Consider the following 25709-nt stretch of genomic DNA (forward strand, 5'->3'; position numbering starts at 1 on the left):
TTTCTCGGATTTCTCATATTCAACACAAGTAGCCATTCATCACTATTCAATAGAATATAAGTAATAATAATTCAATTGAAACACATTTATTTGTATATCAACTTACCTCGTACTGGAATGAATGGAAACGAACGGCTGTTCAACTACTTTCGACTTTCCCCGATCTAATTCCGTTTTGCTTTGGTTGTCGATCTATACACATTCAAATTTAACTCCTTTATTCACCAAATCATTCAATTCAGTCCAAAAAACACATAATTAGGGCATTTTACAAATTAGCCCTCACATTTGCACATTTTGACACTTTAGTCCCTAATTCATAAAATTACAAAATACACATAATTTCATATTACAAATGCTAGGCCGAATTTTCCTCTAACCCATATAAACCTATATATTTCATTTATTTCAGATTTTAGTCCCTCAAAATTGCATTTTCACAATTTACTCAAATTCATCAAAAATTCAAATACAAAACATATTAATCTAACATATGTCTTTCATTTTTCATCAATTAACAACACAAAACTCACAAAAGTATCAATGGATTAACTCAAAATCTTCATCAATTTCTTAAATTGAGACATAGGATTGATAGAATACTTGACAACGATTACAAAAACATAGAAATTATCAAAAATCGAGCAAAAACAAACTTACTAATGAATCATGCAATGGCCGAATGCTCCAGGGTATTTTAATGGCTTCTCCTTCTTCAATTTTCGATCAACAAAGATGAACAAATGAATATCATTAGTTTTCTTTTAATTTTATTAACTTAAATACCAAATTACCTATATAACCTTAATTATAAAACATGAAATCCATTTAATTCATGCCCATATTAGTCCACTCAAGCTAATAATGGTATAATAACAACATAAGGACCTTTACTTTAGTATCACATAGCATTTAAACACTTTAAATATGTAGAATGCAACTTTTACATTTTCTGCGATTAGGTCTTTTTTCATAAAATCACGGAATTTTCACAACTATCAATTTACATATTTTAAGTGTGAAAAATAATATTAAAATATTTTTTGACTCAAATTTATGGTCCCAAAACCACTATTTCGACTAGGGTCTAAACTGGGCTGTTACAAACCCAAAATTGGTATGGTCTATTTGTGAAAACCTTAATCCTAAATTGGTTTGGATTGTGAGATCAAGAGATAAGTAGTTCTTGCTGAATTGTTATTCTAGTGGAAGATCGGAAGATCTTGTTGGGATATCAGCTATTGGTTGAACAAAGAAAACTCGAAGCGATGGTTGATTATGATTACCAAAGTAAGCTAATCACCCTTGCTCAGATTTGATAAATCTTACTATTAGATTTCTCATTATTTATTTATTTATTTATTTATTTTCTTGTTATTGTTATTAAGAATCCTAAAAACCTTTCTTTATATTTGGTTGTAATATAATTCATTTAAAGTACTAATTAGATATATTTATGCTTAGGTTAGAATTAACTTGGTGCTCGCCTCCCTTGGGTACGATCCTCAGAGTATTCATCTGCTCTCACTACAGGAAAACAGACTTTTAGCGGCGCTTTCCCAAGCGCCGCAAAAAACGTCGCTATATGCAGCGCCACAAAAGTTCGCGGCGTTTTTTAGAAAAAAACTCCGTTAAAGACCACGATCTTTAGCTGCGCTTTTATAAAAAATGCCACTAAAGACCAGGACCTTTAGCGGCGCTCTTAAAAAAACACCGCCAAAGAACAGGACCTTTAGCGGCGCTTTTTTAAAAAACGCCGCTATAGACCAAGAACTTTAGTAGCGCTTTTATAAAAAACGCCGCTATAGACCAAGAACTTTAGCGGCGCTTATATAAAAACGCCACTATAGACCTGTACTTTTAGCGGCGCTTTTTAAAAAACGCCGCTAATTTGCCCAGTTTTGCAATATGTATTTTTACACCTATATCCAGCCTTCCTGCAAGAAATTCAATAAAAGACAGCAAATATACCATGAAATCCAACCCAACCAAAACATGCAAATTTAAATAATACAAAATTATACGAAAAATATATTATATAAATTGGAAATGAATATTCAAAATATTCTTAAAATAATGTTAAAAATTACAAGAAAACATGTCTATGATGGCGGATTTTGAAATTGGTGGAACATAGTCATCATAGACTGAAGCTGCTGCTGGAGTTCATTGTATTTCCTGTTCTGCTCCGCTTCCCTCGCTGCTGCCTCCGCTCTAAGTTGAGAAATTTGCTCATCTGTGCTAGCTTGTATCTGAACTATCTGATCTTTTAACCTCTGAGCTTCAGCTTGACTTTGACTCCCGGAAGGCATGTATTGGTGCGAGGTGGATCCAAAATATTAGGTCAGGTTAACACCAGATCCTTGAAATCTAACCCGACCATACCTTTCAGGACCCAAAACTTCATTAATAATTCTGTTATCAATATCCTCAAAATTAACAGAACTATCAGTCGAAGCAGTCGCTTCATACGCTGCCTTCTTATCTTTTAGTTTCTCCTAATAAATCAATTAAAGAGTTAGAAACGAAATATACAATAAAAAGGAATACAACATAACATTATTTAAATTACACTAATAAAAACGACGAATTAAAACATTATAATTAAATATTATAAATATTTATAATGAATCAATTTTTATTAAGTAAATATACCATAATTTCTGCAGCCTCAGATGACATCGGAGGTCCATCTTTTTTCCTGTGCGTAATGTCAAAAAGTTAAACGCATCCAACTTTTTGACCAGACGAGGCTTCCTACAATATAGTAGTCAAAATATTATTTAATAGTAAAAAGTTATTAATACTTGATAGATTTAATAAATCCATAGTACCTCGGTCTGAGCTACACAAGCAAAACTTTTCGACCCTGCCGTGTGCGTAAATTTTTGTTTTTGCCTGCTGCTTGTTCCAGCTCGCTCACGGTCCTACATAATGAAATTATTATTACGTATATAGTAAATACTATAAACCGAAAAATTTATAAGAGTTTGCAAGTACATAATACCTCTCCTTTCTTCGAATTCCAAAATCGAACCGAATCTTCCCATTGGTACCTCAGCATTCCCGGTGGGACATTTTGCAATTTTTCTTCGAGGTTTATGGTTTTTTTAAAATATTATTTTTTCAAAATGCTTTTATTGTTTCTCCATTTTTTACCCAATGCCTTCTTGATATAGGCATCAGAGACCTCTAAAGCAAACCTATCCTAAAAAACACAAGTTTAGGAAGTAAATATAAATGAAACTTAAACAAAAGTATTATAATTACATTAACGTTTTGTTACCTTAATATTAGAGAGAGCTTGATTTTTATTGCTATCAAGCATGTTATGCCATGATTCGTAGTTGATGGACAACATATTGGCATTTCGTGCTATAATGCCCAAATAGCCTGCTAAAAGTCGAGCTTCTTGTCCAACAGGCTGACAATGGCTGTTTCTAGTTACTTTGACACGCTCGGCAGAATTTAAGTTATATAAATCTATTAGGAGCGTATGTCCTCGACCTCTGCGCGTCCCACCATTTTCAGCTGAAAAATAATAAATTATTACTATATTGAAATTTAAAAATAAATCAGTAATAAAATTTAATACAATTTGTAAAATAAACTTAACATTACTTTGAATTTCCACAGACTCGTCAAGTGTCTCCGGCACGCTTGAAGATCCAACAACTGTCTATTGTTCAGTACTTACTTCTTCCGAATTTGTAGTATTCTGTACAATACTAAGATCTCTTAATCTTCTTCTAGGCATTTTTCCTGCAACACATAAAATAGATAAAATTTTAGTAAGAAATAACAACAATAGTAAATATAAAATAGTTAAATTATATAACATGACCAATGTTAATATTGTAACATTACATATAAATAAAAAATCATAAAATCTTACTACATCATAAATCATAAATATCTTCGTCTACATCCTGACGAACCCATTGAAATTGTGTACTAGTACTAGGGATATTTTCATCTAAGTCTTGTTCTGGAAAAGGCAAAGTTTCTGATCTTTCACCGATGTCATCTCTACTTCCATTCCCCATGTCAAACAAGTCTCTAGGGGTGTTTTGGAGTACAACGTACCAACCTTCATCAATTGGATCTTTCGAGTAAAAAACTTGTTTAACTTGAGAAGAAAATACATACGACTCGTCTATCAAATGTTCTCCAGTGTGAATTAATCGAGAGAAATTCACCATTGTAAAACCAAACTGATCATTTTTAATTCCGCGAGCAGTATTAGCATCAGCCCAATCACATCGAAATAAGACAACTTTCCATTTTCCATAATAATCCAACTCAATAATGTCGGTTAGAAGTCCGTAATACTCCACATTTCCCTCGACAGGATTACTGTCCCTAGCACTACGTAACTTGTAATTAAAGAATTAACAACTACTCCACAATTTTGAGTTCTCCTCAATCTCTCGCGATATTTGGTATGAAATCTGAATCCATTCATGATGAAGCCACTATATCTTTTTACTACTCGATTCGGACCTTGGGAAAGCCATTTAACTTCGTCATTAACGATATTCCCACTCCAAACCTATTGAATCGAAAGTAAATTGAGTAATTATAAATGTTATGAGAAAACATTATTATTTGTCAACAAAAATGTTGAGTTGCATACCGTTTGGCTTAACCATTCATGAAAAGATTCTGCGAATAACCTATTAATCTCGCGATGTTGTAATCTTCGTGAGCGTGGACGAGATCTTAAGATTTGTTTGTACTCACTATGTTAAACACATGTTTAATTCGTTAAAAAATAAACAAATCAAAAAAGAAGAATATTTATCATATTCTAGAACTTACTTGCGTAATTGTTCAAGTGCATCATGGTGGAAAAGAACATATCTATGTGCTTGTATCCAAGATCGGTCATCTAATTCTACAATTTCAACTTTGCCGATTGGTTTTCCATAACTTTGAAATAAATAAGTTTTGTCCAAGTTAGGATCATTGAGTCCGGCATTTCTACTTGGTCTATTCAATCTTGTTTCAACATCTAAATATCTAGAACAGAATGTCATACACTCCTCTGCCAAGTAGCCTTCAGCAATTGATCCTTCCGGATAACGCTTGTTACGGCAATAAGACTTTAATTTGCTTAGGAACCTAAACATCATATACAACATTATCAAAACTGGTAACTATAGGTATAAAGGAGAATGCCTTTGAAATAAATTAGCACCTTTCAATTGGATACATCCAACGATAGAAAACCGACCCACCAATTATTGTTTCACGAGGGAGATGAATGACAAGGTGCACCATAATAGTGAAGAAGGAAGGTGGAAAGATCTTCTCCAAATTGCATAATGTCAAAGCGGCTCAATCTTGTACTTTTTCAAGTTCTTCAACATTTAGAACTTTGCCACAAATTGCTTTCATTATATTGGACAGCTCAATTATACAGGACGTTACCTTCTTTGACATACAGCACCGTAAAGCAACTGGAAGTAGATCTTGCATCAGGATGTGATAGTCATGTGATTTTAATGAATATAGTCTTCAATCTTTAAGACTTACACATCGAGATATATTTGATGAATACGCATCCGGAACCTTTATATCCTTCAACACCGTGCAGAACATTTCTTTCTCTTCCTTTGACATTGCAAAAATTGTAGGCGGCAACCAATATTTTCCATTAGGAAGTACTTGGGGATGAAGATCACACCTAATTCCCATGTGAACTAAATCAAGTCGACTTTGAAGATTATCTTTTGATTTACCATCGACGTTCAAACTTGTCTGGATGATGTTCTCGCAGACATTCTTCTCAATATGCATCACATCAAGATTGTGGCGTAATATGTGATGCTCCCAATAAGGCAACTCAAAAAAAAATACTTTTTTTCTTCCACAAGTCTGCCTCATTAGGGTCATCCTCCTCGCCAGATTCATCATCAGATTCATCCCTCGATCGTCTATTTGTTTGCCTGTTAGATGGTTGATTCAGCTTCCCGTAACTGAAATCCATATCTTTTAACATGAATATGATTTCAGATCCAATGGTCTGCTCAGGAGCTTTTTTCAACTATTCAGTACCGTCAAATAAAGCCTTCTGAAATCTATATCTATGATTTTCATCTAACCACCGACGATGCCCCATATAGCAGAACTTCTTCCCATTATATAACCACTGTGAACACGTTTGAGCAGCACAACAAGGACAAGCATAACGTCCTTTGGTACTCCAACCCGATAAATTCGCATATGCCGGGAAATCATTAATTGTCCACATCAAAGTAGCACGTAGTTAAAAGTTCTCCTTTCTCAATACATCATACGTCTCAACACCCGCCCATAATTGTTTTAACTCTTCAATAAGTGGCTATAGATATATGTCAATATCATTTCCGGGGCCTTTCTCTCCGGGGATAATCATAGATAATATCAAAGAAGATTGCTTCATGCAGAGCCATGGAGGCAAATTATAAGGAACAATGACCACAGGCCAAGTACTGTACGAGGTGCTCATGATTTTAAAAGGATTAAATCCGTCAGATGCTAACTCGAGCCTTACACTCCGAGGATCACTTGCAAAGCTTGGAAATTTATTGTCAAATGATTTCCATGCAAAAGAATCTGCAGGATGCCTTAATAATCCATCATCCGTTCGTTGATCATGATTCCATGTCATAAACTCAGCTGTCTTTGACGACATGAATAGCCTTTGAAGCCTTGGGATTAGCGAGAAATATCGCAAAATCTTGTTCAGCTTCCTTCTTGACTGTGGCCCATATTCATCCTCATTAACATCTTCTGCATCTCTATTCATCCAACGAGATTTACTGCAAACATGACAAGACTGTTGATTTCTCCGATCACCCCAATACAACATGCAATCATTTGGGCAACTATGAATTTTGTTGTACCCAAGGCCCAAATCTTTTATCACTTTCTTCATGTCTTTACATGATTCAGGGATTTTTGCAAATGGGAACATTTCTCTCAAAAGCTCTAACAACATTGTCAAAGAGTTTCCGGTCCACCCTCCCAAACATTTTAAGTGGAAAAGGCAAATATAGAAAGACATTTTCGAAAATTTTGATCCCTCATAAAGTTCTTCATTCACTTCACCAAGTAACGTGTAGAACTTTGCCGCTTCTTCATTCGGTTGTTCATCCGGTACACTTCTTCTCGTTTCCATAAAAGTATTCCCACCGATATTATAATCATCAGATGCAACATAGTTTGGTGGAAATGATTGGAAACTTTCACTCCGCATATTAAATGCGTCCCACATCATACCTTCCATGTCATCTTCTCTAACATGCTGACGGTAACCACTATAAGGATAACCCAGATTAATCGTCGAAGAGGCTCTACTAGTTGTACACTCTCCATGGAAAATCCATTTTTTATACCCCCGAATGAAGCCATCAACAATTAGATGTTCGTAGACAACTTCACGATAATGCCAATAGATATTGCCACACTTCTTACACGGGCAAAGAATCATATTCTCTTGGCTTGAATTGTGAAATGCAAAATCTAAAAAAGATTGCACTCCATTTTGATACTCGTTGCTTGCCCTTGAGAAATTCATCCAAGTCCTATCCATTTCGTAGTTGTTGAAGTCTAAAGTTGGCAATAAGTTTCACGGGTAAGTTGTTTATTATGTAAGTCTTGATATGATATATATTTATGTTTTATGTAAGTTATGTAGATTATGTAAGTTATGAAATTTGAACTTTTAAACTATATGCTTTTAAGGAAATTATTAGATTAAACTACATGTATTAGTTAAGTTATGTAAGTTGTTATGTATGTTATGTGAGTTATGTAATTTATTTAAGTAATGATCAATATTAATACTATTTTTATAAGTAAATTGGAAATAAATTAAGGTTATATAAATATTCAATAGCAATAGAACTTTTTTCAATTCTTTTTGAATTTTTTAAGATTCATCATACGTGGCATTGTTACACCTAGGGAGGATCCATTATATCTTGCAGCTCGATATAAGGCAACCCGTCAGGTTTCCAGCCTATATACTTTGAATCTTTAAAATATTTAAATAATAATTAAGTTGAATCAAATAATAATTAAGTTGAACCAAATATAAAAGCTTATTCATACTTCAAATAATAATTAATACTATTTTGATAAAAATTAGTTATAACTTTTAAAGACATTTAAAAATATTAAATATTAAAATCAAACATTATTAATATAAAAAAATAGTAATTTGAATATAATAATATCAAAAAAGAATTGTAGTTTAATTTTTATAAGTAAATTGGAAATAAATTAAGGTTATATAAATATTCAATAGCGATAGAACTTTTTTCAAGTCTTTTTGAATTTTTTAAGATTCATCATACGTGGCGTTGTTACACCTAGGGAGGATCCATTATATCTTGCAGCTCGATATAAGGCAACCCGTCAGGTTTCCAGCCTATATACTTTGAATCTTTAAAATATTTAAAATAAGGTTGGAGAGAATGTCAGATATTGTTGTAATTATAATGGACAAGCAAGCTACATATATGGTAATAAAATTAATTCATACTTATTCATACTTAAGTTGAATCAAATAATAATTAAGTTGAACCAAATATAAAAAAATTAATTTGGAAACAAAATAGTTCTGCTCCAAACAGAACCAGCAATTAAATCTTTACAAAATCGCAACCCCAAAATATTAATTTTTCCAAAATCATCATGATAAAACTATTATTGATTACAATTTTGAAATAAAACGTACCTTAATAAAACGTACCTGGTCTACTCCACTCTCACCAGCAAACAGAGGCTGGAGTCCAAAAAGTAATATTTGTTAAGTAATTTAAAGTGAAAATGCATAGAAATAAGGAAAAAAATTTAGCAACGAAACCTGCACGTACCTAGAACAAATGTCAATGGCTGTGGTGTATGTAGTTCACCAAATATTATTTCAGGTGCTCGATAGTACCTAGAACAGATGTAAGATTATAAGAGTAGCACCAAATATATTTCAGTTTAAGCAAATATAAAAACTTTATCTATATTAGTACCAAATATTAATTCGAAGATTAAATGGCAACTTCAGTTGAACCAATACTTGCAGGAGGAGCAGGAAGCAGTAACTGAAGCTGCACACCTCAGCAAAATCTGGCAAAACTGCACTGTATAGAAAGCACACTTATCATCAATGGGACAAAGGAAACTTAAGGATGTGATGACAGTATCCCATAACATCTATACAATTTGATTTACTCAAACCAGGATGCCAATTGATAAAAAAAAAAGATGATACCAAAATGTAGATCTTTGACATATACTCAACTGATCTACACTTTGCATGCATTTTCTTTTTCTTTTTTTTCTTTTTTGAATTTAGATTAATAAACTACCAAATGACACTATCTCAAGCAAAAGAAATAACAGCCAACAGGGGATAACTCCACTTTTCAAGCACATAAAGCATGCTTCCAAATGTAAAGAAGGACCAGGACATAGAACGGGGAAGGAATGTAAAATTGATGCAATTGAATTCTGAAAGAAGTGATTAACTTTGCTTGGTATAAATGTAAAAAAATATCTAATATTATTACCTAGCCACAAAATCTAAGCAATACCAGGTAAGAAGAGCCACAAAACATCATTGATGGATGTAAATACTAGAAACTATAGGAGGAATAACAAAGTTGGGGTTAAGTGAACTAATGAAACACCCTTTTTAACCACCTATCTAAATTGATGTAAGTAAAATCTTGGGATATTTCCATTCTTCCAGACTAAGTTTGAAGCAAGAAAATAATGCTCTTTCCCTTTCATCAGACAACATATAATTTTATTTTCCATCATTTTCTGGTAAAAGAGTCTGTTCTAAAATAAAATGAAATTCAAGTTGACAAATATTAATCACCATAAATGTGAATGAATGATGTGAATGCATTAGTTCAAAAATATCAAAAAATATTATGTACAACCAGATGGAAATATAAAAGCATAAGAGGTTGTTATATATCTAACCACTTACTGCGGAAAAGGTGCTTTTCAAGGCTTCCACTTGCCATGTATTCATAGACAAGCAATTGATGCTCATTCTCACAACAGTATCCAATGAGCTTCACAAGATTTGAATGGTTGAGTTGCCCTAGATAGTTGACTTCAGTTTGCAGAAAAAAGAATCATATGCAGACCAAAGCAATCATATCCTACCTTGAACTGCTGTTCTCAATAAAAAAAACTGCATATAATAATATAACGTACCAACTTGAAACAGGTGATATAATCGAAATCTGGCTTGCAAAACTAGATTATAAGCAAGTCTAGAACTTTTCATCTGAGCAAGAAGTAAAAGGTTATTGATAATAGCCTTACTCTTCTGCATAGTCAGGACTTTGTCGAATTTTAAGGCGAATATTTCTTTCAATAATCCTTTCATCGTTGCATATTGTTTCTAGAAAAATAATCTACAATCAAAAGCAAAGATAAAACGCATTAGAAAATCAAAACTAGATATATTTCATTCTGGCTTAATTTATTATATCATTAAGCAATACATCACATGTACATTTGATAATCATGATTCTAGTAAAACAACATATGCAAAATCATGAATAGCACACAATATGTGTCCCCTATTAGGTCCAAAATACAAATCAACACAAAATTCCAACAGGCAGGCTGCTGATTGCCGACTGAGTAAGCCAATGTATATAACATTCTATACACACTAAATCTACATTCTTGTACATTTAGAATGTGAGATTAAATGAAAATTTCCTAAAACCCAAAAAAACAAAAACATTCATATATTTATATATAGCACTGCTTACTAGTAATTTGGTATAGCAGTAAATGTCACAGGCAAAGCCAATAGGTAACATTTGACAGCACTAACCTACAATATTTCCACAATAACAGAAAACGTAATATATAAACATATTCAAACAAGTGCAAATTATGGGTAAAGGAAGCAATTGCTAGAAGTTTATAAAAAGCTCCTTTCTTGAAACTTGCAACACATTGCAATCACAAATTCAATTAATTAATACAAACTAACCAACACTATAGAGTCTATGATATTACTACCATTGTGTTTGGTAAGAGAAAAATAAGAACAATAAAAGAAAATGAATATATTTTCACATTTCCTTTCCCCCAAATCAATCCTTTCAATTATGAAAGGAATCATTCGTGTAACTTAAATTAACAATTTTATTTACTAGTTTCGACTTCACTTCTAACCCTGTATCTCTCTCTATTTTCCATCTTTGTACCAAAACAATGAAGGAAATATATTATTATTAACCATTCTTCCACTGCTCTCTATTTTACATATTTCCAGTCAAACAAAGATTTAGCCCAGAAGAAAAAAAGGGGAAAGACTGATGACTTACATAGTAATCTCTAGATCGACCTCTGAACTCTTGAGCGAACAAATCCACTATTGTTTTACCTTCCCATCGTTTATTAACCTGTGCCAAATCAACAATTAAAATCGCAATTTTTTATTAGATAAGCAGAATTAGGGTTTAATTAGGGGTTTTAAAAAACTTGCTAACAACTGAAATCAGGAAAAAGAAAGAAAACTAACATGAGAGACGAACTCAAAGTAGTAAGGTCGTACATGGCGCTTCCCATTTAATTTACCGTTGTGAAAAATATAATCTCGTTTCTAAGCAGGATGAGCAGGCAACGGCGACGCAGCAGAGATGTTAGTCGAGGGTGATGCACCAGGTGGTCTGGTCGGCGTTTTCGGTGGCAAATGGGTTGGGAACTTGGGGATGAAAATTTAGGGATTAAAGGAGAAGAGATGGAATGAGGGAAATTTTGTTAAGGGGAAAAAGAACAGCTATTGGGAGCACTGGGAATAAATTGTATGAAACTAAAACGACGGCGTTGTGGCTTAAAAAATCAATTAAACCTATTCAAATTAAAATAAAATTTTATTAATAAATTACTGTTGCACCTTACATATATAATAACAAAATTAGTTTATATAATTTTGTAAAATCATATTTATTATTTTCATATAAAAATATTATTTTGATAAAAAATAAAAAAGATATTTTTATCATTAATAACATTATGTGATATAAAGTTAATCATGGAAATTATGCGTATGTACTAAAATAATTAAATATTACGAAAATTTTATTAATACAAGCATTATTCTTTTAAGTATGTTCCGCATTAGTTGTTTAGATTTTTATATAAATGGCATACTAGTTATTACATCAAATTTTATTAATTTTGTTACATAAAAATTCAATGAGTGCGCCATATTCTAGTATGATTATTTTACTTTACGAATTCAAAACATCCATTGTTTCGAATCGACTTTTAAATAAAATTAATTGTAATTTTATAATTTATATCAATTTGAGTGCAATAATTGTTTGTCTATATAAATTAAATATTAAAAATATTTTTAGTTGAATCATATAAATGGAAAGAAAAATTTATAATTATAGTTATTTTTTTATTAAGTTGGTGTTATGGGTTAATCAAGTATATTAATTCAGTTGTGAAATTATTAATTTACCCTTTCACATATAAATTAAGTTATAAGAATGTATTTATATATATATATATAAAATAATAATAAAAATTCGAAACACAATTAACTTTATGATTATAACCAAAATAACAATTAATTTTTATATAAACTTTTAACAAATATACGAGTTAAATAATATTTTTTCGCATAGGAGTGTTAAATCTTAAAAAAGACAAAGTAATTCTCTTAACATACTTTAACAAATTGAATACTAAACCACTTAATCTGTAAAAGCTAAAATATGAGATAAGTATTTGTACTTTTCGTAAAATTAAAATTTAGTCATTATATTTCTATTCTTAAGAATTTAATTCCTTTATGTTTCAAATTTCTGAATTTAAGTTTAATTTAACATTAGCAGAGTTTATAACCTAGCGCCACTAAAAATGCACCAATTGCGACGTTTAGGGTTTTAGGGGTTATAGTTTAGTGTTTAGGGCTTGTTAGGGTTTAGGGGTTTACTATTTTAGGGGTTATAGATTAATGTCTTATTTTTTCTTTGGGGTTTAGGATTTTAGGTGTTATATAACTTTTAGTGGCGTTTTAGCAAAAGTGCCGCTAATGCTCTGGTCTTTAGCGGCGTTTTAGCAAAAGCGCCGCTAATGCTCTGGTCTTTAGCGGCGTTTTAGCAAAAGCGCCGCTAATGCTCTGGTCTTTAGCGGCCTTTTAGCAAAAGCGCCGCCAATGCTCAGGTCTTTAGCGGCGTTTTACCAAAAGCGCCGCTAATGCTCTGGTCTTTAGCGGCGTTTTACCAAAAGCGCCGCTAATGCTCAGGTCTTTAGCGGCGTTTTACCAAAAGCGCCGCTAATGCTCTAGTATTTAGCGGCGTTTTAACAGAAAACGCCACTATTGCTCAGTTTTTAGCGGCGTTTTTGTTAAAACGCCGCTATTGCTCTGTGTTTTACAATTTTTGCGGCGTTTATGGATAAAACGCCGCTAAAAACGCCGCTAAAGCCTTATTTTCCTGTAGTGTCTATTGTAACTATATTACAACCTAACCGGTATACTTGCAGGCACTGCTTCTTCATATATTTTGGGCAGGATTTCTACTCCGGACGTCGGTACGTCCAGAGGTGGTCACCTATACAATGGTATTCATAGAAGTTGTTTTTTTTTAAATTAGGGAAAGTTAAATTTTAAGCACAAATAAGAAACTCACTAAAATCTTGTAAGAATGTAACACCCTAACCTCGTATCTATTGCTGGATTAGAGTTACAAAGTATTACCATTCAAACAAAACATTTAAACTTACATCTCATACATAATCATAAACATATCATATAAGAATCATTCACATACGTATCATCCCTAAATCGAGCCCTCAAGGCTCTAGAAATACCTTAGAAATAATTTGGGACTAAATTGGAAACATTTGGAAAGTTTAAGAAAAAGTTACAAAAATTGGACTACAGGGGTCACACGGCTGAGACATATGCCCGGGTCTCAGGCCGTGTAACCTTCAAATTAGGGACACACGGTCATGTTCCAACCCGTGTAACTCTCTGAGTAGGGTCACACGGCCGTGTGCCTAGCCACATGCTAGGCCATATAACTGATTGACTTGCATGCAAAGGAACCTACAGGGGACACACGGTTGAGTCACACGCCCGTGTCTCAGGCTGTGTGGACATAAATTTGCCCAAAATCAAACCATTTCCAACACAATAACATGTATAAGCCTATAGGCCTTTTGTACACATAATCAAGGCATTAAAATCATGTCAAAACATACATATAATGACCAATTCAAGTTTCCTAAAATCAACTAACCAATATGCCATTCATGGCACCTCAAATGAAAACATCCAAAACTTACATAAACATGCACATTTTACCACTTTTCATTCATCAACTACTAGCATCCAAAACTTACCAAACATGCCTCAATTTTACCATTACCATTCCATCACAAAAACATGCCATTTGAGCCATTCAAAACATGCAACATGATATAGTCACTATGACACAACTAGCAAGGCATCAAGAGGTATCAACCAAGATAACTTATACATATCAAAACATCAACTAATCATTTAGCTAAATGCCATTACAAGTCCACCTATAAATGCCATTATAACCTTGGCTAAAATATTCAAAAACTACTGATATTTATGCTGGATAGTGTGATAGATCTCCGACGAGCTTCCAAACCGATCAAGCTTCCAATAATCTATAAAACATAGGAATAAAGTAACATAAGCACATAATGCTTAGTAAGTTCGTAGAACATGAAACATAACTTACCATTTCATTTGTATAAGATTAAGTATAAGCATAATATAATCCAACCACAAGCTTGGCATAAGCCTATGCATCATCATCTATATACAAGTTAATGCATTATACATAATTTACTAGAATTAAACATATGATAATTCATTTCCACATGAACATACGCCATTTGAATCACTAATAATTTTCATGAGTATATGCATAATTTCATTTGGGAACTTACCATTTCAATCCTTTTTCTTGCCTGTTGAACCAGCTAGAATATCATCAAATTCTCAAGAAAGCTAACACGAAGTGTGCTTAAACATTAGCCATAACTGTAACACCCCTAACCCATATTTGTTGTTGGAGTAGGGTTACGAGGTATTACTAATCAATACACATCATTTAACATACATAACTCATACATTTATGCATTCATACTCAAATACCATTTAATCACAAATACATTGTCCCTTATAAGGCCTACGAGGCCTTAAACATGCTTTAGAAGTGGTTCGGGACTAAAACGATAACATATGAAAATTTTGGAAATTGAGAAAAATTTCAACCAGACAGCGGTCACACGCCCGTGTGTCTCACGCGACTCCAGACACGCCTGTGTCTGAGGCCGTATAACAGCTCGTTTTTAGGGTTAATCGAAACAGTGGTTTCAGGAACACAATCCGACATTGAAAATTTTATTTTATTATTATTATTTTAATATTTATAGCATGATATTAGCGTTGTGTGAAATTTTCGTAAAGAAATTTTATCATTTAAGTGGTTAATTCGGTAAAAAGGACTAAATTGGGTAAAGCATAGGTTCTATAAGCTAAAAGTGTCAAATAGCTGTAGAACTTAAAAGTGAAGGTACTTATCTGGAAAATAGCCCATTTATAAGATAATGGATGTTAGTGGAGTGGCATTTGGTGTAATTATTAATGTTTTTAAAGGGTAAAAAGGTAAATAGGTAATTAAATAATAATAAATAAAATAAAAGCCAAAATCATGCTTATTTCCTTCATTTTCCACCTACTGTAGATAAAAGAAATAACCATGGAAGTATTTTAGGGTTCGGTGTTGTTTTTACTTAAGGTATGTTTCGAGCTCCGTTTTTGATGATTTTTATGTTTTCACACGGCCTCAGGCACGCCCGTGTGCCCAGGCCGTGTGCCGTGTGGATCGAATTCATGACCGTGTGGCTCGATAATTGGGGAATTTTTAGCCCTATTTCCACACAGCCTCAGACACGTCCGTGTGTCCAGGCTGTGTGGGTCACTGTCCCTGTACAAAAACAGTAAAAATAGCTAAACTAAACTAGTTAGTGGTGTTAGTGCTCGGGTTGCCTCCCAAGAAGCTCTTATTTAGAGTCTAAGCTCGACTTACCTCTCATTCGCATGATTACGAAGGATCACAGAGTCGAGACTTCTCTTTCTCAATATCAATTCTATTATCCTCATAAAGTTTAAGTCGAGTAATATTTACCTTAAAAGTGCAGAATTGAGAATGATTTACCTCGACTGTACCGTATGGGAAAACATTCACTACCGTGAAGGGTGTCACTCCATTTGTATTAAGCTCTGAACTAGCAATTCAGGGATCCTTTTCATCTAACAATACTTTATCCTCAACCTTAAATTGCGTTGTTTCATTCCTACACTTATCGAGGTGCCACTTTTATTCATCGTGTGCTTTTGGTTTGTCCTTGACATATGTTTGCCATTCATCTAGTTCATCAATCTGAAGCCTTCTTTCTTCGTGAGTCACTCCATTTTTGTGGCATGGATTAGAATGAAGCTCCATCACGTTCTTCCTAGGGGACTCCTGTAAAGAAGTTTGAGTTGTAACATTATTTAAATTAACCGTATCGTCTCAATTACTAGATATTTTAGCAGAATCACGAGATTGGAGAGTAATCGTGTCATCCCTACACGAAGTATTAGTTCACCTATGCCAACATCAATGATAGTCCTAGTAGTCGCTAAAAAGGGTCGTCCTAAAATCAAAGGCACGTCACTATCCTCTTCCATTTCTAGAACAACAAAATCAATTGGGAATATAAATTTATCAATTTTGACAAGCACATCTTCAATAATACCCCTAGGAAATCTGATTGTTTTATCTGTTAATTGAATGCTCATCCTAGTTTGTTTGGGTTTCCCAAGACCTTGTTGTTTAAAAATTTTATAGGGCATGACATTAATACTTGCTCCTAAATCAGCCAAAGCATTTTTAATGTTTAAACTATCAATTAAGCAAGGAATCGTAAAACTCCTGGGTCTTTCAATTTGTTGGGTAGCTTATTCTGTAGAATGGCTAAGCAAACTGCGTTTAATTCCACATGCGATGCATCATCCAACTTCCGCTTTTTTGCTAAAAGCTCATTTAAAAATTTAATTGCGTTTGGCATCTACGAAAGAGCTTCAATAAATGGTAAGTTAATATGTAATTTCTTTAATAATTTAAGGAATTTACCAAATTGTTTGTCCATATGGTCTTTTCTTGTCGGCTTAGGGTATGGCACACGAGTTTATACTCTTTACTTACATCAACCTTATCGTTATCTACCACATGGTCGTGTCTTGGTTTCAGTTGATCCTCAACTAACCCTTCATTATTGCGCACAGTAATGGCATGAAGTTGCTCCTTTGGGTTAATTTCAATGTTGCTTGGTAGGCTACCTCGTGGTCATTTAGAGATCAACTTAGCAAGCTGTTATATTTAAGTTTCGAGCCCTTGAATCGACTCTTGCTGATTCTTAAGTGTTGTTTTAGTATTCTGAAAATGAGTTTCTGACACCGAGATGAATTTTGTGAGCATCTCTTCAAGGTTCAATTTCTTCTCTTGTTGGTAAGGTGGTTGTTGGAAACCTGGATGATGTTGTGGTCATTGATTTCTTTGACCACCCCACGAGAAATTGGGATGGTTTCTCCAACCTGCATTATAAGTGTTACTGTATGGGTTATTTTGAGGTCTAGAATTATTACCCATATAGTGGATCTGTTCCTCCTCGGTGCTAGGATTAAAGGATGGATAATCTGTGTTATGTACTCCTCCTCCGTTTGAATCACACCTCATCACTGGATGTACCTGAGTAGAACCATACAACCATCAATCTTTTTATTTAAAAGTTTTACCTAGTTAGATAGCATAGTAACCGCATGAGGATAGCATAGTAACCGCATCGAGGTTGAAAACACCAGCAGCTTTCGTCAGCTTCGTTCTCACGACTTGCCACTGATAGTTATTCAGTGACATCTCTTCAATAAATTTGTAAGCCTCTTCAGGTGATTTGTCGTTTAATGTTCCACTGGTGGCTGTGTCTATATGTTACCTTGTCGAGGGATTCACACTGTTGTAAAAAGTCTGAAATTGCAGCCATAGAGGTAACCCATGGTGAGGGAACCTTTTCAATAGATCCTTATATCTCTCCCATGCATCATAAAGTGTTTCTATATCCATCTGTACAAAGAAAAAATATCATTCCTTAGTTTAGCCGTTTTAGCCGGAGGAAAATATTTTAGTAAAAATTTTTCGGTCATTTGTTCCCAAGTTGTGTTGACCCTCGTGGTAACAAGTTTAACCATTGTTTAACTTTGTTCCTTAATGAGAATGGGAACAACTGAAGGCGAATGACATCGTCAGAAACGCTATTGATCTTAAAAGTGTCGCAGAATTCCAGAAAATTTGCTAAATGAGTGTTTGGATCCTCGTCCTGCAAACCATCAAACAAAACAAACTATTGTATCATTTGAATTGTGTTAGGTTTCAGTTCAAAATTATTTGCAGCAACAGCAGGCCTAACTATACTCAATTCAGTCCCTGTTAATGTAGGTTTAGCATAATCATACATAGTACGAGGAGCAGGATCTTGATTTACTGGGTTTCCAGCTACCACAGGAGGTAATGGATTATTTTGATTATTAGCCATCTCCTCGGTTGTGGTTTGAATATTGTCTTCTTGCCCTTCCTCTATGTATCGTAGGCTTCGCTTTATCTCTCTTCGGTTTCTACGAGCTTTGCTTTCGATCTCACTATCAAAAAGTAAAGGTCCTAACAGGTTTCTTCTAGTCATAAACTATAAAAACCTGCTAGAAGTAAATAAAAGAAAATTTAGTAATGTTAGCAAAATTAAAATAAAATTAAATTGCAATAAAAATAAAAAATGGCTAAAGTAATAAAAATTAAGCATTGCTAATATCTTAGTCCCCGGCAACGTCACCAAAACCTTGATGGTCGTGAAACTATCTAAAAATTTGACTTAAGGCAAGCGCACCTATCAAACAGTAGTATTGTTATGGTGAGACTGGAAATATCGTATCCACGAGGACTAAAAGTACAAGTAATTACTATCTTTTTATTATCTAGCCTAAAATTTAAGAGAATGTTTTTAAACTAAACTAATTATCTAATTAACTAAGATTACGACAGAGATGAAAGTTGAAAAATACTTTAGGAAAACCAATGGGGAAGACAATACCCAAGGAAGAATCCACCTAGCTTCACTTATTACCTTTGACTTAGACATTTATTCACTTGACTTATTTCGTAGAAATTCCTGATTTATGTTAATATCCCTTTTGAGACTGAAAACAACTGAATCTAGGTTGATTAATTGAAATCTCTTTCTAATTAAAACCCCTATTGTATCATTAAATCGATCTATGGATTCCCTTAATAGATTTGACTCTAATCCGATAGATTTATGTCGTCCTATCTCTACGATTGCATGCAACTCCACTTAATTATGAATAATCTACTCTTAAACAGAGACTTTTCCTCTACTGAATAAGCACATCAAAAACCTGAATTAATATCGTGGAATATTAAAGTAAGGATTAAAACTCATAATTAAGAATAAGAACAAATATTTATCATATAAATCAAAGAGTAATAAGATTCGTCTTAAGTTTCATCTCCCTTAGGTATTTAGGGAGTTTAGTTCATAATAATAATGGAAAACATCTCAAAGTTTGGAGAACAACAAAACATAAAGAAACCCAAATTAGGGAATTGGATGGAAATCTTCAGTCTTGATGTAGATCCTGGCTCTGAGGTGATTCCGATGGCTGTTCTTGAGTAGTTTCTGCCTCTAACTCTGTGTGTCTCCTTTTATCCTCTTCTAGGGTGTTTATATAGGCTTTAAAATGCTTCTCAACCCTTAACAGAGCCATTTTCTAAGTAGAACTAGACTTGGGCTCGACAGGGACACGATTGTGTGCCACGCCCTTCTGCAGAAGCTCAAGTCGTGTGTAATTTTGAGTTGGTTTCTAGTCGACACGGTCATGACACATAGGCGTGTGGTCTATCCGTGTGCCTCACACAGGCGTGTAGATAACCCGTGTGGAAGTGCTTAGGCCATGTGAAACACTGATTTAAGCCCAATTTGTCCGTTTTTGGCCCATTTCTTGCTCTTTTTTGCTATCCTAAGCTCTCCTGAGTATAAAGCATGAAATTAAAGGATTAGGAGCATCAAATTCACTTAAACCAAGGAAAATTCATTCATAAATATGTCAAGCATGGGGTAAAAATATGTATTTATTATGGTTTATTAGTACCCTAATTTATGAATTTGTTGATGAATTTGGGAGTTTCCATTGATGATAGCTTATTGTTTTTGAGTGTTGATGATGGAAAACGAATAATTGTTGATAGATTAATATGTTTTGTTAAGTGATTTTTGGTAAAAATGTCAAATAAGGATTAAATTGTGAAAAGTGTAAATTGTGCTGTTGAAATGTTAAATAAATTGAAAATATGGGTTGAGAGTAATATATGGAAAATTTGGCTAGCTTGGGTTTGTGTTTAATTTCATGAAATTGTGATTTTATATGATAAGGACTAAATTGCAAAAATGTGGAATAATAGAGGCAAAAGTGTAATTTTACCAAAATGTGTAAATTGTGTTAAATTGAATGAATTAATTATTAAATAAGTAAATTTTGTTATTATATAGATTGAGAAAAATGAGATTTAGATCTAGAACGGGAGAAAACAAAGTATCGGACTAGTCGATCCGTTCTGTCGTTTTAACGATCGAGGTAAGTTCGTATGAATAAGCATTGTTATATTTATGCTTTTAATGCTTTGATATTTTAGAAATTGTATAGACGTGACTATTGTTATGTTTGATGATATATCGGCTAAATATGGCATTTAGTGTGCGATTTGAGATAGCTTTGGCTATGTACAGCACTTAGTGTGCAGATATCAAATATGACACTTAGTGTGTGAAATATTGAGAATGGCACTTTGTGTGCGAGATATTGAGAATGGCATTTAGTGTGCGAAATATTGAATGATTCAACGAGCATAGTCAAGAAGAGAATTAAAGTACGGTCAGAATAAGTAATACAAGTACTACAGAACTTATGTGAGAATCGAATGAAAGTAAATTGGTAAGTTCATATTGTATTATGTATATTAAATAAGAAAGTATTGAGTATAAGTATGTTTCATGTAAAAATGTGTTTATTTGACTATAATGAAGTATATATTGAATGCTATGTGAGATATGAATAATAGTTGTTTAAACTAAATATACACATGGCAATCGACTAATAAGACCGTAACCGAGTTATGGGACGTTAAAGAAAGACCACGGCAAGGCCTTGGCAATGTATGTGCAAGACCATAGTTGGACTATGGCATCGGAAAATCGATGAATTTGTATCATAAGCACTTATAAACCAAAGAGGTTTGATAAGAGTGTGGGTGATAAATAGAAAGGTATCAGTACAGGTATGTATAGAAAACTACTCAAGTATCGAGTTAATTGAAGTTGAGAACTTGCGAGTGAGAACATGAATAATTTGATGTTAGCTCATGAATTGATGCTTTAAATATTAATGATTTATCTATTTCGAATTGCTATATGAATGTTGTGATCATTTTAGGCTCACATACGAACTTACTAAGCTGTGAAGCTTACTTTGTGTTATTTTTCTATGTTTTATAGTGTCTCAGACGTTCACTCGGGTTAGGAGTCAACGAAGATCGCATCACACTATCTGACTATTATTTTCGGTATTTTACACCTTGTGGCTTGGTTTTATGGCATGTATAGGCTATGGTCTTTTTTATATGTTTTTTTTAAAATGTATATGGTCATTTGAAATGGCTTATTAATGATTTTGGTTGATGGTTATAATGTGGCATTGTGTTTTAGCATGGTTGGTATAAAATGTGTATTTGGCTTATGTTATGAATTTATGTTTTGGCTTGGATTGCAAATGAGGTAATAATGTGGTTTAAGAAATGGCATGTATTGGTACGAGTTTGAGATGATGCATTGATAAGCTTTGATTTGGTTATAGGTTGAATAATATGATTGGTTATTTAGTTGGAATTTGAGACATATGAAAAAATGTTAAAGATGATAAATGATTCATGCTAGTTTTGGTATTTTTTTGGTCAAGAAATGGTTGAGATTTGAGAAATGAAATGTAATGATTCAATATGATATGATTTATGCTAGAAGTGGTCACTTTTGGTTGCTTATTTTGTTGTATATTTGGTACCATTTGGATGCCTTAGGATGCATGTGACTTAAGTGAGAAAAGTAGCTTATAGAAGCCTATTTTTGTGCTACATGGTTGAGCACATGGGAGTGTGACTTGACCGTGTGACCCATGATGCTTAATTAAAACAAGTTAATGAGTTGCACGGCTTAGACACACAGGTGTGTCTACTGGCCGTGTATGGCACACGGGCTGGCACATGGGCATGTGGCCAGTCGTGTGACCCAAGTCAGTATGTATGCCCTATTTTCACACGGTCTGTAACACGGGCGTGTCTAGTAGCCTTGTGAGGCACACAACCTATTCACACGGGCATGTGATCCTTGAATACATGAAAATTTTCTAAATTTCTCAAAGATTTCAAATGTATACAGTTTAGTCCCGAACTTCATTTAAGCATGTTTTAAGGTCTCGTAAAGCCTTACAAGGGACACTGTAAATATTTTGAATGGATTTTGAGTATGAGTGCATATATGTATGAATTAAGTTGTGATTGATCGGTAATGCCTTGTAACCCTATTTCGGCTATGAATACGGGTTAGGGGTGTTATAGGCCATGTGAAAACAAGGCATACATACTGACTTGTATCACACGACCGATGTAACAGACCAATTTTGGGGCTAGTCGGGATAGTGATTTTAGAACCATTAAACCGAGGTCGAGGGAATTATTTTAAATATCATTTTATGTATTATAGCATGGTTAGATAAGTACATGAAAATTTTGGTGAATTAATTTTAGCGATTGCTTGCCTAATTGTGAAAAAGGACTAAATCACATTAAGTGCAAAAGTCCTATATTGTTAGATAAGAGTGTCAATTAGCTAAAGAACCTAAATTGGGGGCCTTAAAGAGCAATTAGACCGTTAGAGAATAGGGTCACCGGCCATAGGGGGACAAATCGATGGGAATGTCAAAATTAGGTGGTGTTTTAGTCACCAATTTTGACTAGTTTTAAATAAAACAAAAAAAAGGCTTCATCTTTTTATTTCTTCTTCTTCAATCGGTTTTCATCTTCAAAAGAAGCTTTTGAGAGCTCAAAATATCAACCATTAACATCTCTTACAAGTAAGTCATTTATAAGGTTATTCTTGATTTTTTTTTGTATTTTTAGACTCATTGTAACATAAGCTTTCTATGAAAGAGATTATTTTGCAAAATGGTTGAGAGATTAGGGTTTTGCCATGAAAGCCTAGGTGTAGTTTTCTAAAATTTTATGGAAGAATATGAGTATTAGATGTGTAATAAATAACTTTTATGAAGGGATTTTTCATGAAAACCCTAATAAGGACTATTTTACATAAGCTGGAAATTTGTTGATAAATGTGAGAAATAATGGAAATTTTGGATTGCTTCTAGTATAAAAAGTAATTAACTAGGCTTATAATATGAAGAAATTTGATAAAAATCTATTTTCGAGCATAGGGGTAAAATGATCATTTGTGAAAGTCTAGGGGCAAAATAGTCATTTTGCCCAATTATGAACTTTCGGGCGTCTAAATTGATATGCTGATGAAATAAATGAATTTTATTAATTTAGATCAAGAGAAACGTGATTTGGGTCTTTATCGGGGTAAGAACAAAGTTTACGAGGATTAAGCTCGTCTTTATCATTTTGTATCGAGGTAAGTACATAAGTAAATAATGTGTTATTGAAGCTTACTTTGGTATATTTTAATAATATACAAGTGTAATTAGCATATTGTTGTTATGTATCTAAATTCTAGTTGTTGCCATGAATGTTTAAATGACATGTTATGTTAGTAAATTACAATGTGAACAAATGTGAAGCTATTCGATTAGATATGAAGCCCCGTTGAACCTTAGACATAACATAAGATACAAAGGGGCATGTTATGAAAATTATGTGGTCTGAACTCATAAGTTGAGTCTGAGTTCATGAGATAAATGCTATAGGTAAAGTGGGTTCGAGTATTGACTTTATGTACAGAGCCGTGAGTGGCTCATACATAATAGCTATGGGGTCCGGGTCCTGACTTGATAAAAAGGCCCGTGAGTAGCTCAAATGTGAGTGTTTCATAGCACGAGGTAACCCTGATTTCTTATATGGCATTTATACGCAAATTCCTCGCATATCCATATGTATTTCTAGAGTTCAACGGGTAACTCAAAGATTTAGTTAGTGAATACCGTGATGAGGGATGTATACTGAACTCATGGTTAGGACCTAGTAAAGAACTCGGTGTATTAAGTCTACATGAATGAAAGGAAGTGTAAGATAGAGATGTTAAGTGATTTATATCTTTTAAGCATGACAAGCTATCGTTGGATAAATATGATTTTCTTATAATTAAACTTTATTTGCATATATGTACTTACTAAGCTCCCACGCTTATCACTCAAGACCTTGGTATAGCTAGTTTCATTATTTTGTTTTCTGGCATGTATAGGGACTCGAGTCTTTGTTTAGTGTTTTGTTAGTTAGCCATAATGTGTTGGCTCATATGATGAATATGATACTCATTTTAATAAGGCCATGGATGATGTTCAATACTCATTTTGATTTATAAATAGAAGATGATATTTTCATGGATGAGTAAATTGCATAAATGAAATGTTGTCCATTATGGTTATTTTGGCTATGTGATGTGCCATTATGTTAGTATAGAGTGATTTTTGTGCAGGTTACATAAGTAAAGGTGACAAAAAGGCTTGGTAAATAGCCTTATTTTGTCTACACGGGTAGGCACACGAGCGTGTGTATAGGCCATGTGTGACATATGGTTCACCACATGGGTGTGTGATTTGGCCATGTGTCCCCTGCACGTAAGAATTGTAAGTCAGTATGCATGGTAGTAAACACACGGGCAGAGACACGGTAATGTGTCTCAACCGTGTGAAGGGCACGACCTAGCACATGGGTGTGTGCCTTAGCCGTGTGACCTTTAAGGATTGCTGACGTCAGAAACATAATGTCTAATTTTTTGCACACGGGCTAGGACACGGGCGTGTCATGGCCATGTGAAGGACACGGGCTAGAGAAACGGGGTGTTCCAGGCCGTGTGAAAACCTATGTAGGTGTGCATTTAGAATTAATTCCACACGGTATAGGACACGTGCGTGTCCCTGTATTGCTTAGGCCGTGTGAGCCACATGGGCTAATAGCATGACCATGTTGAAATGTCACACAAGTGTGTTGCCCCTCCTACATGGGCGGTGGTCCTATGTTAAAAGTTATTTTCAGAGTTCTTTAAAGGACTCGGATTGTTTCCAAATGGGTTCCAATGGATGTTTTGGCCTTAGTAGGCTCTTATTAAGGAGTTTATAAATAAAATTGAAAAAAAAATAATTTGACCATGTTTTGGTGTTATGAAAATGTCTATATACATAAGTTTAAGTTAGGTAATGCCTCATATTCTGACCCAGCGTGGGGCACGGGTGTGGGGTGTTACATTTAGTGGCATAAGAGCTATGGTTTAGTCAATTCTCGGACTAATGT

The 25709-nt window shown here is 33.8% G+C and overlaps 3 long non-coding RNA genes and 1 other non-coding gene across 4 annotated transcripts; 1 reads left to right on the top strand and 3 right to left on the bottom strand.

Moving 5' to 3' along the window:
- Nucleotides 1-2092: 2092 nt before the first annotated feature.
- On the bottom strand, nucleotides 2093-2892 carry LOC107938353 (uncharacterized). Its single transcript, XR_001694869.2, has 3 exons — nucleotides 2835-2892; nucleotides 2656-2757; nucleotides 2093-2498 (listed from the first exon to the last, which is right to left on the bottom strand). It is a non-coding gene; the product is annotated as an uncharacterized lncRNA (long non-coding RNA).
- Nucleotides 2893-8548: 5656 nt separating this feature from the next.
- LOC121208536 (uncharacterized) lies at nucleotides 8549-10233 on the bottom strand. The gene is made up of 4 exons (XR_005903649.1): nucleotides 9986-10233; nucleotides 9018-9128; nucleotides 8868-8935; nucleotides 8549-8776 (listed from the first exon to the last, which is right to left on the bottom strand). It is a non-coding gene; the product is annotated as an uncharacterized lncRNA (long non-coding RNA).
- Nucleotides 10234-10283: 50 nt separating this feature from the next.
- LOC107938352 (uncharacterized) lies at nucleotides 10284-11702 on the bottom strand. Its single transcript, XR_001694866.2, has 3 exons — nucleotides 11549-11702; nucleotides 11352-11429; nucleotides 10284-10421 (listed from the first exon to the last, which is right to left on the bottom strand). It is a non-coding gene; the product is annotated as an uncharacterized lncRNA (long non-coding RNA).
- A 6415-nt stretch (nucleotides 11703-18117) lies between these two features.
- On the top strand, nucleotides 18118-18223 carry LOC121216834 (small nucleolar RNA R71). Its single transcript, XR_005913046.1, has one exon. It is a non-coding gene; the product is annotated as a small nucleolar RNA R71 (small nucleolar RNA).
- The last annotated feature ends 7486 nt before the right edge of the window (nucleotides 18224-25709 follow it).

The sequence above is a fragment of the Gossypium hirsutum genome, chromosome A02 (genome assembly GCF_007990345.1).
Source record: "Gossypium hirsutum isolate 1008001.06 chromosome A02, Gossypium_hirsutum_v2.1, whole genome shotgun sequence".
Taxonomy (NCBI): Eukaryota; Viridiplantae; Streptophyta; class Magnoliopsida; order Malvales; family Malvaceae; genus Gossypium; species Gossypium hirsutum.